Here is an 18218-nt window from a genome sequence, read left to right on the forward strand (position 1 = left end):
TGTACTAAATATATTAGAAAGTGTGTGTTGTTCCTTTTTAAAGATTTCCTTTTGGTGGCCTCCATTTGTTTTCTAGTGAAACAGCAATTATAAAATTTTCTTTATCAATGCCCAAAGCCATCTGTCACAAGAAGGTACCAACCCCACACCTTTCAGCTTCAAGCAGCAAAACCAGCTATAACTTTAGAATGCTGTGCTTTCTAAAACAGAGCATAGGTTTTCCATCAGCGTTCCAGGGTGGCAAAGGACCCTTGATCCCCACAAAAAGCCTGAGTCGTAGAAAAGCCTAACCAATTCGGTTTGCAAGCCCATTCCAGTTCTGCCAGTGAGACGACTCCCACTGACATTTACCTCCCTCTCAGGGATTTTTTAAAAAATAAATTTTTATTGTTGAAAGCATCACATATGTCCCTCTTCTCCCCGCCACCCTATTGCCCTCTCCAACCCTCTTCTCCCCGCTAAGTCTTCACCACCCTATTGTCTGTGTCTATGGTCAGGGATTGTTTTAACAAGCAATAAGGCCCATCCTACACTGCCAGGGAGAAACCTGAGGAAAGCTAGAGAAGTAAGCTATCCACTACACTACAGCAGAGAGCCATGCCAGGATCTCCGGTTGTGGGTTCTTAGAACTCATCCCTGCACTCCCCAACCTCATTGTCCACACCAGTGCTGACCATTAGAAATCTAATATGCAACCCTTCCACACATGAAATGTTAAATTTTATAGTAGCCACATTAAGAAGGAAAAAGAAACAGGTAAATTTAATTTTAACAATAGATTTTATTTAACCTAATATATGCAGAATATTTTTATTCCAACATTTAATCAATATAAAAATCGAGATACATATACATGTGTATATACATACGTAGATGTGTGTATGTGTGTGTGTCCATGTACGTACTAAGCATTTTAAAACCTGAAGTATGTTTTATACTTACAACACATTTCAATTTGGACTAACCACATTTTAAGTGCTTAATAGCCATAGTGGACAGTGCAGACTTATACCAAGGCACTTGTTTTTGTTTTCGATAGTAGACAGACTTGTATTTAATATTGCCTAATGTGGACTGTTAAATCATAAACCGTTGGCAGATGTTTAAATACAACGATGTAAACTTCACTCTTGCGTTGGTGATGCCATTTCCATTACCCAGAAGCCTGTCCTGCTACGGTTTGGTGGAAGGTCAAGAAAGATGATTCAGATGCACGTCCTTTGGGAGCCCCCGTGCCACGCAGAGGCCAGTTACTTTAGTTTGGGTGTGGCGAGCTGACCTCAGAGTCTATTGTGTGAGTGCTTTTCACTTTTGTTTTTATTTTATTTTATTTTTCTGGTCTCCCAGCTTTATTTCAGAGTACAGTCTAAGGAAAGTATACTTGTTTTACAAGCATGTTATGATTTGCTCAGATTTTTAAATGACATGTATAAGATAACACCCTCCTTATTAGTGTGGTTAAAGGTCTGTCAGTGTTTCCATTAAAAATTCAAACTTTCCAGGATTTACGACACAGCCATAACAAATTGCTCCAGACAGAAACTTGGCAAACTCTACTTTCACATAGGAGAAAATTCTTTTTAACAATCAATTTTTATAAAGATAGACGTAAGGGTTTACCACTTAAATTTAGTCACATGACTTTTTTTTTCTCTTTTTTGCTAGGATAGGCATTCAGTAAAATGCATGTTATAGCTTTACATTTTATTTGTTTTATAAATGTGAAACATTGATATTAGTTTATAAATCAAAATTTTCTTAGGAGTAAAAAAGATGATTCAGATAATTAATTGTCTTCCCATCTCCCCAGTTTTTAATGATTCTAGTACTTGATTCTTCTTTTCAAAAGTGTGATTGAGATAATGATTCTGAGAGGTGCTGGATCAAGCAACTACGAGTCAGTCTTTACCTTTTTATCATGGTAAATAGGAATATTTTTCAAAATATAAGGTTTGTTTTGCTGTGAATTTGTTGCAGACAAAGATGTCTTATTTATCTTTATATTCTCAAGATCTAGTTATTGTAGATGCACAATAAATGCTGGAAAATAAGTGAAAAACACAAACTCATCTATTATATAGGCTGTTGGTTATATAGGCTGTTGGTTAAATGATCCTATATAATAAAAGGCTAATATGCAAATTGTCCCCTTGACCAGGAGTTCGACCAGGAGTTTGACCAGGCGGTGGGGCAGGCCGGCCAACCGCCTGTGGCCCCTCCCCCCTGCTGGCCCCACCCCTGATCGTCCCCTCACCCGGATTGGGGGCAGGGCTGGCCAGGCAACCTTCTGAGTCCCTTCCCCCTCTTCCCCCCAGCCCAACTGGCCCCCAATCAGGGTGGGCTGGCACTGGGCCTCTAGTAAATACATAAAGTAAATACATAAAGAGCAAGTTGAGAATTAAGACATAGTCTCTGTTCGTAAGTCTCTTGTCTAAATATTCACTTATTAAATACTAGAGGCCTGGTGCACGAAATTCGTGCATGGGGGGGTGTCCCTCAGCCCAGCCTGCACCCTCTCCAATCTGGGATGTCCGACTCCCTGTTTAGGCCCGATCCCACCGATCCCTCTCACAATCCAGGACTGCTGGCTCCCAACTGCTCGCCTGCCTGCCTTCCTAATTGCCCCTAACCACTTCTGCCTGCCAGCCTGATCACCCCCTAACCACTCCCCTGCCAGACTGATTGATGCCTAACTGCTCCCCTGCCAGCCTGTTTTCCCCTAACTGCCCTCCCCTGCAGGCCTGGTCACCCCCAACTGCTCTCCCCTGCAGGCCTGGTCACCCCTAACTGCCCACACTTACAGGCCTGGACCCCAACCCCCCCCCCCCGACTGCTCTCCCCTGCAGGCCTGGGTCCCTCCCAACTGCCTTTCCCTGCAGGCCTAGTTGCCCCCAACTTCCCTCCTCTGCTGGCTTGGTCACCCCTAACTGCCCTCCCCTGCTGGCCTGATCGCCCACAACTGCCCTCCCTTGCTGGCCATCTTGTGGTGGCCATCTTGTGTCCACATGGGGGCAGGATCTTTGACCACATGGGGGCAGCCATCTTGTGTGTTGGAGTGATGGTCAATCTGTATATTACTCTTTTATTAGATAGGATAAAGGCCTGGTGCACAGGTGGGGGCCAGCTGGTTTGCCCTGAAGGGTGTCCCGGATCAGGGTGGGGGTTCCCGTGGGGTGGCCTGGGCGAGGGGCCTGTGGTGGTTTGTAGGCCGGCCACGTCCCCTGGCGACCCAAGCGGAGGCCCTGGTATCTGGGGCTTATTTATCTTCTACAATTGAAACTTTGTAGCCTGGAGCGGAGCCAAGCCTTCTGCTTGCTCCATGGCGGCAGCCATTTCTGTTGGGATTTATGTATCTTCTATAATTGAAACTTTGTAGCCTTAAGCGGAGGCCTGGGCTGGCCAGGGTGTGCGGAAAGCTTGGCTTCCTCCATCGCTGGGGGCAACCCTAGCCTCCTGCTCTTTCCAGCTCCGTGGCTGCCGCCATTTCTGTTTGGGTTTATGTATCTTCTATCATTGAAACTTTGTAGCCTTGAGTGGAGGCCTAGGCCAGCAAGGGCAGGCGGAAAGCTTGGCTTCCTCCATTTCTGGGGAAACCCAAGCCTCCCTCCTGCTCTCTGTGGCTGTAGCCATCTTGGTTGGGTTTATTTGCATATTTTCTCCTGATTGGCTGGTGGGCGTGGCTTGTGGGCATGGCTTGTGGGTGTAGAGGAGTGGTGGTTAATTTGCATATTACTCTTTTATTAGATAGGATTCACTATCTAGTAATTTTGAAAAACCTTTAAAACTTTAGAGAACATGCTGCTGGATATTTAACTTCTATGATTTCCCTCTTCTCTGAACACCTCATTGGATTGTTATAACAATTAAATAACCCAGCACAAAGCCGTTCCAAAACTTTTTTGAGGCTTGGCTTTCCCATGTCTTATTCACCTCACAGGAGTGTTTGAAGATGTAATACAGAAGGTTGTGAGAGTGTAAAATGCTACATAGGTATAACTGAAACATATGTCCTCACCACTGCAAACGTTAAGGATAAAAGCCTAAAATTACTGTGAAATTAAATATAGTAAGAAGTACATTCTTTCTAAAACAGTTTTAAATCCCAATGAAATAAATTTATCAGACATACTGTTGGGTTAATTGACCCCCAACATTTCATTTTTTTATTATTACTTGTATATGTTTTTATTGATTTCAGAGAGGAAGGAAGAGGGAGAGCAAGAGAAACATCAATGATGAGAGATAATCATTGATCCGCTGCCTCCTGTACTCCCCCTACTCGGGATCGAGCCTGCAACCCAGGCACGTGCCCTGACCTGGAATTGAACCGTGATCCCCTGGTTCATGGGCTAATGCTCAACCACTGAGCCACACGGCCAGGGGACCCCCAACATTTAAAAATGAATAGAAGTTACTCTTAGAGTTGCCTTATTCTATAAGTCATCTTTCTTTTTTTTTCTGATTTTATTGAGAAATAATTGACATACATCACCCTATAAGTTTAAGGCATACAGCACAATGGCTTGAATTCCATCTATTGTGACATGATGATGTTATTTTATTTTTGACTAGAGAAAAGTTAAGGCATCTTTTCCAAGTATGACTTTTGAGGTTCACTTTCTTTTAAGAACTCAAGCCTAAAACTTCAAATAAGTACATCTATAGTGAACTTCCAATCTGTTTGATATTTAGTTGCTATAACCTGGTAAGCTAGTCCAATGAAAACATATACTACAATTTAATATCCCTTATGATTTGGACGGCCTGTACACTTGTTTTATTAAGTACTCTTGTGCTCCCTCTGCTGCTGTGAAGAAAACTTTCACATTCAAGACCCCAGTACATTCCTCAGAGTTCTCTTGGTAATGAAGGTACAGATTTGTGCATAAATAACAGCTCTTCTGGAATGCAGTACAATTTAACCAAAGCATAAAATGTAACAAGTTTTCATTAAAAAGTACAAATTAATAAAAGAGGGAGGGTACAAAAAAGGAATAGAGGAATTAAATTCTGTATCTGCGGCCAAATTCGACAGAGCCCTTGCAGTATAGACAGCATTCTTCACAATAATGTACTTAGGAACCATCCTGGGACTGTTAAAAGGCAGATTCTGGTTCAGTAGGTCTGGGTGGAATGCTCATTCTGATTGTCTAAAAAGCTCCCACTGAAGACTCTTTCAGAAACAAGATGTGATGATACAATATATACTTGAGAGTTCATTTTCAACCTTCAAAAATGGATACTACCAAAACAGAGAAATAGACATAAGGGATGAAATGTTTATTCAATGCAGAACATAAATTAGGAGTAAGGCTCAACAGGCCTTATTTCTCAGTTTCCTTTATTTCAAAGTTGGACTTATGCTGGTAAAATATAGTATCAGGTTTATGAATAAGACCACAGTACTACATATTTACCTACTGACTTTTAGAAAGCTCTCTTCTTCTTTCACTGAGTTTTTATTTGCATGAGAGAGTGGTGTTTTTAAATAATCAGTACCGGTTATGTGTGATTGTACACTTACTATTATACCATCTGAAAATAAAACATTTCAGTGCTAAAGGTAATGAAAGTTTATCATGAGTATTATTATGTTTACTAGAGGCCCAGTGCATGAAATTCGTGTACTCGGAGAGGATCCCTCAGCCTGGCCTGCGCCCTCTCACAGTCCAGGAGCCCTCTCACAGACCAGGCCTAGGCCATTGGTTGGATATCCTTAGCTCTGCGGTGGAGCTGGGAGAGGATCCCGCTGCGCTTGCCAGCTGTGAACCCAGCTTCTGGCTGAGCGTCGCTCCCCCTGTGGGAGCACACTGACCACCAGGGGGCAGCTCCTGCATTGAGTGAGATCGGGCCAAAACCATCTCTCCAACATCCCCTGAAGGGTCCTGGATTGCAAGAGGATGCAGGCTAGGCCAAGGGACCCCACTGGTGCACGATTGGGGCCGGGGAGGGATGCGAGAGGTTGGCCAGCCGGGGAGGGACCATGGGAGGGACGATGGGAGGGCTCCAGGGCATGTTCGGCCCGTCTCACTCAGTCCTGATCCGCCAGACTCCAGCAGTAAACTAACCCATTGGTAGGAGCATCTTCCCCCTAGTGGTCAGTGCACGTAATAGCAAGTGGTTGAGCGGCCTTGGCATATCATTAGCACTTTAGGTTTTGATTGGTTGAACAGATGATTGGATGACCGGACACTTAGCATATTAGGCTTTTATTATATAGGACTAGAGGCCTGTTGTAGGAAGATTCCTGCAAGAATAGGGCTTCCTGCAGCCGTCTCCACCGCCCCGCCTGCTTCTCCGCAGCTTTGCTCCCTTCTGCAGCACTTGGCTTCCTTCTACACTGTCTTCAGTCTTGCTCTGTGCCTGGATATGCAAATTAACCCAACCATCTTGGTTGGGTTAATTTGCATACTCACTCCTGACTGGCTGGTGGGCGTGGCTTATGGGTGTAGGGGAGGTAACGTCAATTTGCATGTTTCTCTTTTATTAGATACGATGTTGGTTGGACCCTGTAGGAAGTAATAGTTACAGATTTTAATGGCAGTTAATGGCTTTAATCTCAATGGCTAAGAAAGTAAATGACACATTTCTTATTAATTATTCTTACTGCTTGAGTAATGTAACTATTTAGCTTCCTTGAGGGAATATTTAAATTAATTGACTAACTCTAATCTGAATTATGTGTTTTAATTTGTTTAAGGTTTTAAAAATAACTTAACTGCTTGTGCCAATGCAATAATTAAAATATTAGCTTTTTACCGAAATTCTCTAAATATAAGATGTCTAAAAATAGAGTGGAGGTGGATTGGACAGTCTGCAGATTAGGAGTTGGAATAAAAACATCTCAGTGAAGCCAAAAACACGGCAACCAATATATTCTGTTATAAAAATATTTTAGATTAGTTCAGTTTTTATGAAAACTGTCTGAATTTGAAATGAATAGCAGAAGCTCTCTGTTTATTCACAGGCCAGTAATAATAATACCTTCAGCACAAAGCTCCTTTCAGAAGCCGGCTCTGCAAAGTGGGGGGGAAGAGATATTACCCAGTTATGGCTGAGGTATTAACCTTCACCTTGATAATGCTTGTCAAGCAGCACAACACCAGAAGAGCCTTTTCAGGAAACTCATTTTAACTGTCCACTAGAGGCTGTAATGAGACCAACAATGTCATTTTAGACCAACCCTGGGTTTAAACTATAACAATTATTTTTAAATGAAAAAAAAAAAACACACACACAACAACGTTGTAAAGCGAGTAAGCGTGAACAGTAGTAGTAGTTCTATTTAAATAGCCATGTATATGTATATGGTATTTCAAAGTGTGAGAAAAAAATATTGTCCGGGCTCTACACCTTCCTGGTTAGCATGCTTATTTTTATTTCTGTAGCACGTTGGTTCTACAATACAATTGTTTAAACGCTGACACATTTATCTTGGTGAGTCTGTATCTTGCTTCGGTTGGTGACTAACCGCTAGTTTATAAGTAAACTCAGCCAAAAGGTTTCTCAAATACAGCTTACAGTCAAAAGTGGTGGCTTTCAGAGAGAAACTTACTTGGATACTTGGTTCTAAGCACCTGAAGGAGGTCATATGCTGCCCGACACCTACTGGTCCTCCAGAAATATCTGCAGCAAGGGGGATGCAATAGTAAGCTCCTTTTAGCATGAATGTACCTTCTCTTGCTCCAAGTGCCACACCTGTGGGCAAGATGCACCCCCCCCCCCCCCAAAGAAGATTCCTTCCCATGGAGCTAACACCAGGTGGAAGGATCAGGGGTGGGAGGTAGGGGGTTGAGAACCGCACTGAAAAATTGAGCCCAGAGGAAGTTCTTCAGTGTGGATTCACCCAGAACTGCCATTTGATGCTCGGTTTGCTTTCTCAGTCTCCTACACTGACTACCTCATTTCCGATTAAATTAATGATCCCGGATTAGCTGCGCGAGGAGAACGGGGTCCTCTACGAGGACTAGAGCTAGGTAGTTCCATACCCATAGCAGATTTCCGGACTTGCAGGAAGAGAAAGGAGGTAAGGGAGGTCACCAGCTTTCCCAGGCAGTCAAGGTAAGGCTGCATGTGCAGTCGGGGCACCCTTAAAACTTCCTAGAGTTGCACGCAAAGGCTCTCCCCGCGGCCGGGTGGTCTGGGTTCCGGATCGCCCAAGCTAAACCCTTACGAGGTGAAAGTGCGCGTTGATCGCAGTCAGCCTGGGTTGTAAGCTTCTCGGTACGCCCGGGACGAAGGGCACGTAGGGATCAGCGTTGGCTGCCTCCCCTCCTCCCGGGGTTATTCACTGCCTCCGAGCTGGAGATTTCTCCAGGGTGCCTGAGTTGCACCCTGTTGTCGCGCTGTCTCCTCCAAAGGTGCTGGGACTCGGGGAGGCGCGCGAGGACGACCGGTCACCGCTACGATTACCTCATCGCCTCAGCTCCCCGCCCCTTTCCCAAACCTGAAAGGACTGTCCCCTCCGGCCACGTCTCCCCTCCCGCTCCCGCCCCTAGATTCCTAATTAGTCTTGGGGAAACACGCCCGCCTCCCAGAGGGCCTCCGAACCCGGGCCGCGCGCACCGAAGGGTTAAGGGCGCGGGTCTGCCGCTCGCCGTGCGCTCGCCGGGCTCGAGCCGCTAGCCCCGCCGCCCGCCCGAGGGTGCCCCCCCTCCCCCCGCCCTCTCGTCGGATCCTTGAGCTGCGGCGGCGGCAGCCAACTGCTCCATATTTGGCTTCTATTACACATTTACATACTGGAGCGAGCTAGCGAGCGCGAGAGAGCGCGAGGGAGGGAGGGAGGGAGGGAGGGAGGGAGGAGGGAGGGGAGGGGAAGGGAGTGGGGGGAGGAGGAGGAGGAGGAGAGAGCAGAGTATACCGCAGACATCATTTCTACTACAGTGGCGGAGCCGTACAGGACCTGTTTCACTGCAGGGGGATCCAAAACAAGCCCCTTGGAGCAGCAGCCAGAGCTACAGCAGCCGCAAGACACTGTTTCTCTCCCTCTGCCCCCCCTTCCCCACGCCACCCCAGATCCATTTACACTTTACAGTAAGTGGCGATTTTTTTTCTCCTCTGATTCTGTCTCTCCCCCTCCCCCATCTCCTTCTCCCCCGATTTAGATTAAGATCCCCCCTACCCCCGCTCTCCTGAGAGGGGCCAAAGCAACAACCAGCAAACAAATCCCAAACCCCAAAAGGCAGCACGGAAAACAGCTTGAAGAGGAAAGAAGGAAATCGACGCAGCGTGTTGTGTTGTTTGTGTGTGTGTGTGTGTGTGTGTGTGTGTACATACAACCTTCCCCGGCTTCAGCCTCCCAGGCCGACACCCCGCTCTGGGCGCGGGGATGGCCAGCAGGGGGACTGCGGGGGACCAGGTGGGCGCCCGCCGGGCGAGGGGGCGCGCCCGGGCTGGGGGTGCGGGCCGGGAGAGCGGCGGCGGCACCCCGCTTGGGCGGCTGCTGGTCTGGTTGCGAATGTGGAGAGTCATGTTCTCCTCCCTGGAGGTGGGGTAAAGGGAGGAGGCGGCGGCCGGGGTCGCACTGCCCGCTCCTCCCGCCGACCCCTCCCCAACCCTTCTCCCCAAAGAGAGCGATGGGGGCTAGCGGGTCTGAAGGAGGACTAGACTGCTCCACTCGTGGCCGCCCGGCCTCGGTTCCCCGGGGCGCGGGTCTTCTTGGAGCCGGCATCGCCGGGCGTACGGCTGTGGACCCGGAGGGGTCAGCGGCGGCAGCAGCGGCGGCGGCGGCGGAGCCGGGACGCTGCGCGCAGCTGGGCGCAGGCAATGGGAGCGCTGGGGACGCGGAGGGATGGGCGCGGGGGCGCGGGTGCAGGGAGCACCGCCGGAGTGGCGCTGGCGGCCCTGTTGGTACGGCCGCTTCCTGATCCTGTGCAGCCGCCGCGCCGCCCGGAGCCGGGAGCCCATGAGCGCCCCAGCCCGGGCCCGCGCCCCCGCCTGCGCCGGCGGCAGGAGCAGAGGAGCGGCGGCAGGCGCTGCCCTGCCCGCGCCGGGAGTGAACGGCTGCGCGGCTGCTGGGAGGGTGAATGAAGCCAGGAGGAGGGGGAAAGAGGAGGCGGCGGTGGAGGCGCTGCGGGGATTGGGATGCATCCAGGAGCCCCTCTGCTCCTCGGGGCGCGACCGGAGACCCAGCAACTCCCGCGGCCGCGCCGCCTCCTACGTGGTCCCAGGGCTGCGCGCAGGCCGGCCCTGCAGGGGGCAGGGAAGGGGCCGGACGGGCGGAGCAAGAGGTGAGGAGGCTCCGGAGCGCGGCGGGAGTGTGAGTGAGCGAGCGCGCGTGTGAGTGCGTGTGTGCGTGTATGTGCCCGCGCGGGCGGTGGGGGTCCATAGGTGCTGTCGCGGTGGGGAGGGGGCCCTTTGAAGCCACTTCGCTGACTCTGCTGCGCCCGACCCCTCCTCAGCCTCCCTCCTCCCTCAGGCCGCTAGCCCGAACTCCGCGGCTGGTGCTTTCATTTTATTTCAGACCACGTAGGGGGCTGACTGGAAGGGATGAAGCAATCCAGGTTTTCTAGGGAGACTGAACAAGAACCTTGGTTGGGGGTGGAAGTAGGGTGGTGGTGGAGATCCTGCCAGAAAACAACAACAACAAAAAAATCAGTTTCTAAGGACTGTGGAGTTCGGTTCAATCCCGCGGCGGCTCTGTTTTGTTTTGCTTTCTTAGTATATAATCCTACAGATACGAGGGTAATATAAATACTTCGGAAGATTGGGAAATTGCTGAAGAGTAGTAAGGGCAAGAAAAAAAAAAAGCCAGTCGGAAGCTGGTTATATAATGCGCGATGTGGCTACGGGGAACGGCAAGCTATTTTTATTTTGTTTACCGTATGCTGTGCAGTAGGGACTCCTCCAAACTGGTTCTGTCCCCGAAGAGATTCTTAGCTTCCCTGTGAGATCCACAGGATACAGTTAGCAAAATTATAAGACCCCCATTACACCCACAGAATCAAAACTAATGCCTTAGAGTGGCATACTCCCTGCACATCCTGTCGTGCATGCACGGGAATGTGTGTATGCAAATAAGTTCTCCTTTGGCAACTAGTAGTCACAGCTCAATGACATTTGTGTTTTATAATGCAGGGTGTTCTTAATATTTAAACATCATCCTTACATGTCGCACACAGCAGAGGGTAGTTACTTGAGGGTTATTTTTAGGCTCAGCTAGTTACTTTTCAACACTGTTAGCTAAGCCATTTCTGTTTGGATTTATGAGGAACCTTGCAGTTCCTAGAAGCCCCTGTTAAAGCCCACCTTGTGGTTTATTTGGTGGGCGAAGGAAGTTTGATACTTGAGTTTAGGGTTTTTTTTTTGTTGTTGTTTGTTTGTTTTGTTTTTGTGGAATGAAACGCATGCCTGGGGAAACCACCAGAGAGGAGGATGAGAAAATCCTGCACATGAACTCTTGGAAAGGATTGCACCATAACGGCTAATGCTGTGGCATTTAATCTCCTCTGACTGCCCTCTAACTGTGCATGCATCAGTCAGTATTTTAACAGCTCCACAGATAAATGGGCTTAAGTGCCCCCTTCTACATAAAGCAGAAGTTGAAGACTCCCTGAACCTCCTGCCTGCCTGTCTTTCTCCTCTTGTAGATATGGTCAGTGGTGTAGGTTTTCGGAGCACTTACTCCAACCCCATCACTCATGTAATTAGATCAGGCTGCCATGGCAACAGGCAGTGTTCCTCCTCCATTCAGGTGGGTTTGTTTTGTGCCTGGACTATTCCAAGTGTTTTATGCACAGTATTTGTGCTGCCCAAGCCAGACGAGAGAGGCTTCACTATTTCAATTGCGCCTTCATTTGGATGGGAGACACTGAATGAGTCTTATCCATACTCTTATAAAGGAGACCAACAAGCTGTTCTTACTGGGTGCAGTATGTAAATGCCTCTCCCAGACAGTGAAAGGAGCCCGACAATCCTGCTGGTGTTTATTGTGAACAGATCAACAAGTATTTGGTACTTGTTAGAAACCTTTCAGAGCTGACTGAAGCAACATTTCTTTTGCCTTCTGGTGCCATTGGCCTTGCAGGCATTAACCCTTTCAAGTGCGGAAGTGCTCGTCCGTTAGAACCTAAGTTACCAGTAGTCATGACTGGTTTTCTAAAGGGTTTACTCAGTGGAGTAATTTATTTGGGAAAGTTATCCCCATTGTCACATTTTAAAACTTTACAGCCATCATAATAGCAAAAAATGGGACTGACGGTAGGCAGCCATTCTGAATGTATAGATTCTTCATTTGGATCTTTTTGGCCATGGTCTTTAATCTGTGGTAGTAAGTTAAAAGATTTTTGTCTCAGGAAAGAGATCATATAGGCCTGTAGCTGGTAGACTGATAATGTGTGGTGCTTTTGCACAATAAACAACTTCTGCTCTATTTTGGGATATAATTTAACGAGCATTTAATCATTTAGAGAGCAGCAGTCCACTCTTTGTATTAGGGCACCACATCATTGAACCTGTTAAGCAAAGACAAATAATAATGTTACAAAAAGAAAAGAAAATTAGCTTTGGTTGTGGAAACTCTGTGTTACTCGGGCAATCCGAATAAAGGGAAGTATTTTAGTAACCTTGATATTTGAAAGTAAAAATAATTGAAATCACGCCTTGATTTACTTGTGACCCTGCCACCAGTCCCCAAGCTAAATTGGTAAATTCTTTGTCCCCCTGGGGCCAGGGGTGGGGTGTGGGGTTACCAGTTTCTACTAGTGAGTTTAAGTGTTTGGTAACTAGATTGTGGCCTACTCAGATTAAGCATTGCAGTGGTTAAAACGAGCTACCTGTTATTCACAGGAGGTAAACAGATGGGAAGCAAGGAGATAAAATAAGGTACAGAAGTGTAAGTTTTACACAACACCTTGGAGGTCCTGGATGATATTTTGCAACTTACAGAAAATCGTTTTTACTTGCCCTAAAATGTGAACATGTATTTTTGAATGCATAAATTCATGCTAAAGTAAGGGTGAGAAATGTACCTGGTTGGAAACTGTGGAAGTTAATATTTTTTCTCTCTGGATTTCGTTTTAAGAGGGTTTGGTAAACAGAAGTGATACTTTATCAGAAATATTATAAATTAGCTTCAGGGCTTCTGAATTGTCTTTTATTAGAGAAAGGTTCAAGAAAAACTCTTTAGCCATGGGATTATATGTCAAAGGCCTGTAGATGGCCCTGTGTTTCAATATACCTTACTCAGTTGTTTTGGGAGTCCTGGGAAAGGTCAGCCTTAAGAGATTATTAAAATGTTAGTGAACATATTCTGTGACTCCTGTTTTTGTTGTCATTACAGAGTTTAAGGACTCACATTCCTTTTGTATAATATGCCTTTATTTATTTATTTTTCCATTCTGAAATGTCAAGTGGATTTTACTTTGGCACTTAACTTCAATGACAGTCTGATGACTAACATATTGTGACACCAGCTCCCTTTGTTTTCTGGTAGAAGTTAGTCAATAAACATATCTTACTAAACTAGGTAAATGTAAGAGTGAATGTTAATTCTTTAAATTATAGTTGTTTGAAAGTAATAACATAGTTTAGGTTCTGGAGAGCTTAAATACCTGCATACATAAAGTGACATAGTGCCACAAGACAGAATATAATTTTTAGGGGTTGAGATAGATAATTTTATTTCTGTTGCTTTATGTTTTCAGAATAATTCAATAATTTGAATGGTTGGCTTCTGTGAGAGATTTAGATATGTGCAGTTTAATTGCTTCAAAGAACAGATTTAGTACAGGTCATACTTCCAGTTATCAGAAGCAGCCCTCCTTATTTTGTTAAAAGCATTGAAAATAATAAATCATCTAAAAATCCCAATAGAGAAGGCATTACATACAGGACTGCCCTTTTTCTTTTTCTTAAGAATGAGGTTAGAAAGCAATTGAAATTATGCTGTTCAAATTTTAGATTCATTAAATTCAGTTTAATAAAATACTCATTCAAAAATTCTTTAAGAGAGGATATAATAATGAGTATACTGAGTGCTAGTTTTAGAGACTATTTTTAAATGTTGGCTGAAAGAGTTGTAATTGGATATATATATATATATATATATATATATGCTTATATATCCTATAATTTTAATATGTGCTTAAAATCATAGGAGCAATAAAAAGATTTAGGTATTCCTGGTGGGTCTCTCAGTTGGTTAGCACATTGTCCCCATATATCAAGGTTGCAGGTTTGATGCCTGGTCAGGGAACATACAAGAATCAATCAATGAGTGATAAATAAGTGGAACAAGTCGATGGTCCTTTCTCTCTCTCTCTCTCTCTCTCTCTCCCTCTCCCCATCCTCTTTATCTAAAATCAATCAATAAAAATTAAAAAATGATTTAGCAAATAATTTTTATTTGTGAAAACAGTTCTTTAAAACCCCTTTTTATTTCATAATTTATATATTTTTTGTCTTTTATCACTGTATATATTTTATAATCCTTATAAATCTGAACTTTTCAAGTTAATGTACAATAAATATTTGTATTATATATTACCATCACTAATATGCTAAAACATGTTTAGAAATGTTATAGACAAAAAAGCAATGAGCATTATATTTTCTTTGACATGTTTGATGCTAGCAGAAATGTTTCATTGATTTTTCTATAACTTTTAATGCATCCAATTTGTGGAGTAATGAAAATGCAATGATAATTGCCATAATGTAAGCAAAAATTGTATCCTACCTGAAAATTACTTTTCAGAAAATTCTTTGTAGTGTAATCAGAGTTTGAGACTTAAGGGGACAGAGGCTCTCCTGATTATGGTGTTTGGATTCAGGCTAAGAGGAACTCTTTTTTTTTTTTTTTTTTTTACTTTGGTGCTCTTTAACATGACTTGTTTTGAGGGAGTCATTTAGCAGAAGTTTTTAATGATAATTGACACTGCTGCCGACCCAGAAGCATTTATGCTTCTAGCATTCAAAGAAAGTGTATTTTTTTTGGTCACTGTATATGGTAGTTTTTCTTTTATTGCAACCTGAGCTTTGGCCTACTCTCTCCGAAGTATTTATAGTTATCTCCCCTGTTTACATTATTTACCTATTATCTCCTCTTTATTGACCAACGCATAAATATTATTTAGGCCATCTTTCTTACTAATCTTCCACTATTAGTGGTATTTTGTTAGGTTGCTCTGCTTTTAAATATTAAATATTCCTTGTTTAGTGTATATATTGTATAAAACAGTTAATAGGTTATTTTCTTTTATATTGCTTGTATCATTTTGCTGTGAATCCATTCATTCTTGCTCTTGTGTATTCTTGTGTTTCTTTTAAAAGCATATAGCAAGTTATGTTAACTTTCTTAAGTACTTTAACTGATGTACAATACACATACTTTTTAAATAAGTAGGTATACCAATGAGAAAGTAAACTAATTATTTTACAGCATTTGCATCATGTTTGACTGTTCTCTGCACTTCAGCAGAATAGGAAGAGATCGTAATTTGGACTCTATAAAACCTTATCTGTCAGGTGATATGTAAATGGGGTTGTGTGCACATACATTGATATACTGGCAAACACCCTCACAATTGTTAGCTCAGAAAGCAAGCTGCCTGCAAATCTGCGGTACCTGCACCTTGTTCAAAAATGGTTATTCAGTATTCTGATGCTTCATTTGATGTTACTAGATAAAATCAAGACTCCTCCCCTTAAAATAATTACTGAATAAGAGTAAATAGAATTTTGTGAGCGTCTATTTAATTTGGCCACTATTAAAATTTGTAACCCAACAAGCTTTTTAGTAGAGGGATAGTGTCTTCAAAGATGTTTTAGTCTGGAACAGTTTACCTTCTTTTTCTGTACTCACAGATTACACCTGGTTAAAACCAAGGCCTGGAAATCGAACTTCTTTTGATTATAAGTCCCAGGCATGTAATAATAGATGCTTAAATAAATACTTGGTGAATGGATTAGTTAGAAGTAAGAATACTTTGGCTACTATTCATTACTTTGAAAAGTGTTGGAAAGCTACTGAAATTATTTTCCTTTCCAGCTGGGTTGTGCTCTTAAAAATAGTGAGTGTGTATGGATGAAAATAATCATGACTACTGAGATGTGTTGCCATGTACCCAAGGATAATTGGCTCACTACCTGTTTACAGATTATTCACATTGGAGATCATATTCATAGCTCCAGAATAGTTTCTTTCTGACTCCCAATATAATCCTGGGCTTTCTCCTTCCTACTGTTACCTGGCATGGGCTTAGGAAGCCCAAACTAAATTTAAAATCAGCCTAAACAAATGTGCAGATCAGTTCCAGTAATCAAAGACTGGAAATCAGTCCAGCGATGACTAGTTTGGGAATATTTAATAATAACTGTGCTGCTGATTCTGTAATGTGGAACTACCAGTATTTAAACATATTATTTTAATAGATGGGGCTGAAAACTGTGTTAGCAGATCAAGTCCTCAACTTCTTCCATTTCTATGTATAGGTCTTTACCTCACAAAAACTACAAGCACCAAGCTCCCTGATGGAAAGGTATATGGAAGATTCATTCATCCCCCTTTTCATTCATCCATTCACACATTCACTCATTCATCATACAGAAGAAAATTTTTACTTTACTTTACTGCAAGGCATTGTGGCAAAATGAAAATGAAATAGACATACATTTAATAATGAAATGCTTTAAAGTTTAGTGGAAAGTCTAGTGACTATGTGTATTCTTTTAACATTTTTTTCTGCCTGTGATACATTTTTCTATCCCGTTAGACTGGTATGCTAATAACTGTGCTTTTTTATGATTGTTCCTTAAGTTGCATGTTGATAGTAATATATGCCACATTAAAATTAGGCTTTGGCTCAATTATTATTCAATCCATATTCATTTTCACCTGATATTGTTGTGCTTACCAGCATGTGTTGATCAGATGATTGGTTAGAATCATTAGAGAACAGAATGACAGTAGTTGGCTCAAAGGGGGAGACCAAGCTCTTAATTTGATTGAGGGGATGACCTTTGTGTGTGTTGGCCTCCCTCCGAGGCCCCGTTGAGTAAAACGAGACCTGCCTTTTGAGCTGGCTGGTATCTGGGTGATTCTCTTGAAACAAAATGCAAAATTTGGTGTTCATAAGAGCGAAGATTTCAGTGGATAGACACTTAAGTGGAATTACTTTTTAAAACAATTTGTTCTGTTTTTCATTTTGATTTCCTCTTCTGCACTTCCTGGACCATTGCAGGAGCATCGTGCAGCAAGTCACCCAGGTGGTCCATTCGAACTGCAGACTTGTTTGTCATCCTTGTACAGCGGTCTCCTCCTCCACAGCCACTACAGAGAAGTGCGCCACATATCAGGTGAGAGTTTTGTGATGCTTGCTAGTTCCCATCTGAAGATAAAGTCTGGCCTGGAAAAATCGCCTACTAGCTATTCTTTAGCACTTGGTGGACTGTTTAATATAATTATCTTTGCAAACATATTGTGTTGGAGATAGAGAGATTGCCAAGAACGTTTTTATAAAAGTTGGGTTAAAGTATCTCTCTTTTTGGTTTCATTTATTTGGCTAATGAAGAAGTTAACATTTGATTTTGTGATGATTGACCATTGTGTGTTGGGCTCGAGCCTGATCATTTTAATTGTCACCTTTACTTAATGCAATGAGAATGCACAGTTTTCATGTTTTAGTTTTTTTGTTGTAGAGTGCCACATGTGCAAGAGGCCTCTTTGTTCAGTGGCAACCAGTATTTGTTGAATCTTGAGTTTCTCTGTGTCTGTCTGGATTTTACAACTTCCTGATTTCCTCACGTACAGTAAATTTTTCTGGCGTGGAAAGTCATGCAGACACCGGGTGTATGCAGGGTTGATGACTCATGCTTCTCTGTTGAAGAGAGAAGAGGATACTGCCTAAGGGGAGTCAGGAGAGATGGAAGTTAGGCACAAGTTGGGGCAACAAGGGTTTGGGAACACTGGTGTACGCAACCAAAGGCAATTGTGAAATAGACTCCCTGTTTCTATTTGCCTTGGGAGCAGTCCTGCTGGAAGCTGTGGAAATAGGCTAGTCCAGAGGTTCCTAAGCCTGGCTGGGCAACAGAATCACCTGGGAGCTTAAAAAAATAGAGTTTGGAACTCAACCCTAGACCTATTGAATAGAAATGCACCTTCATGGTCTCTTGGAATCAGACTGAGGCTCCACAGGCTTGGGAACTGCTGGGATGGGTGGTCTCCAGGCAGCTCTTCCTGAGTACTATTCTACTTCCTTACTTGGTGAGATGTAATCCCT

At 43.8% G+C, this 18218-nt stretch overlaps 1 protein-coding gene across 2 annotated transcripts in view; it reads left to right on the forward strand.

The window, feature by feature from the left end:
* The first annotated feature begins 8819 nt into the window (after positions 1-8819).
* The window catches only part of ATXN1 (ataxin 1), a 422593-nt gene continuing 413194 nt past the window's right edge, over positions 8820-18218 (forward strand). The window contains exons 1-2 of one of the 2 annotated variants that reach the window (XM_080658075.1): positions 8820-9033; positions 17181-17295. The gene's annotated coding sequence lies outside the window, so the exon portion shown is untranslated. The remainder of the gene's footprint in view (positions 9034-17180; positions 17296-18218) is intronic. The other variant, XM_080658076.1, reaches the window with a different exon arrangement.

This window comes from Plecotus auritus, assembly GCF_963455305.1.
Source record: "Plecotus auritus genome assembly, chromosome: 2".
In the NCBI taxonomy this organism is placed as follows: domain Eukaryota; kingdom Metazoa; phylum Chordata; class Mammalia; order Chiroptera; family Vespertilionidae; genus Plecotus; species Plecotus auritus.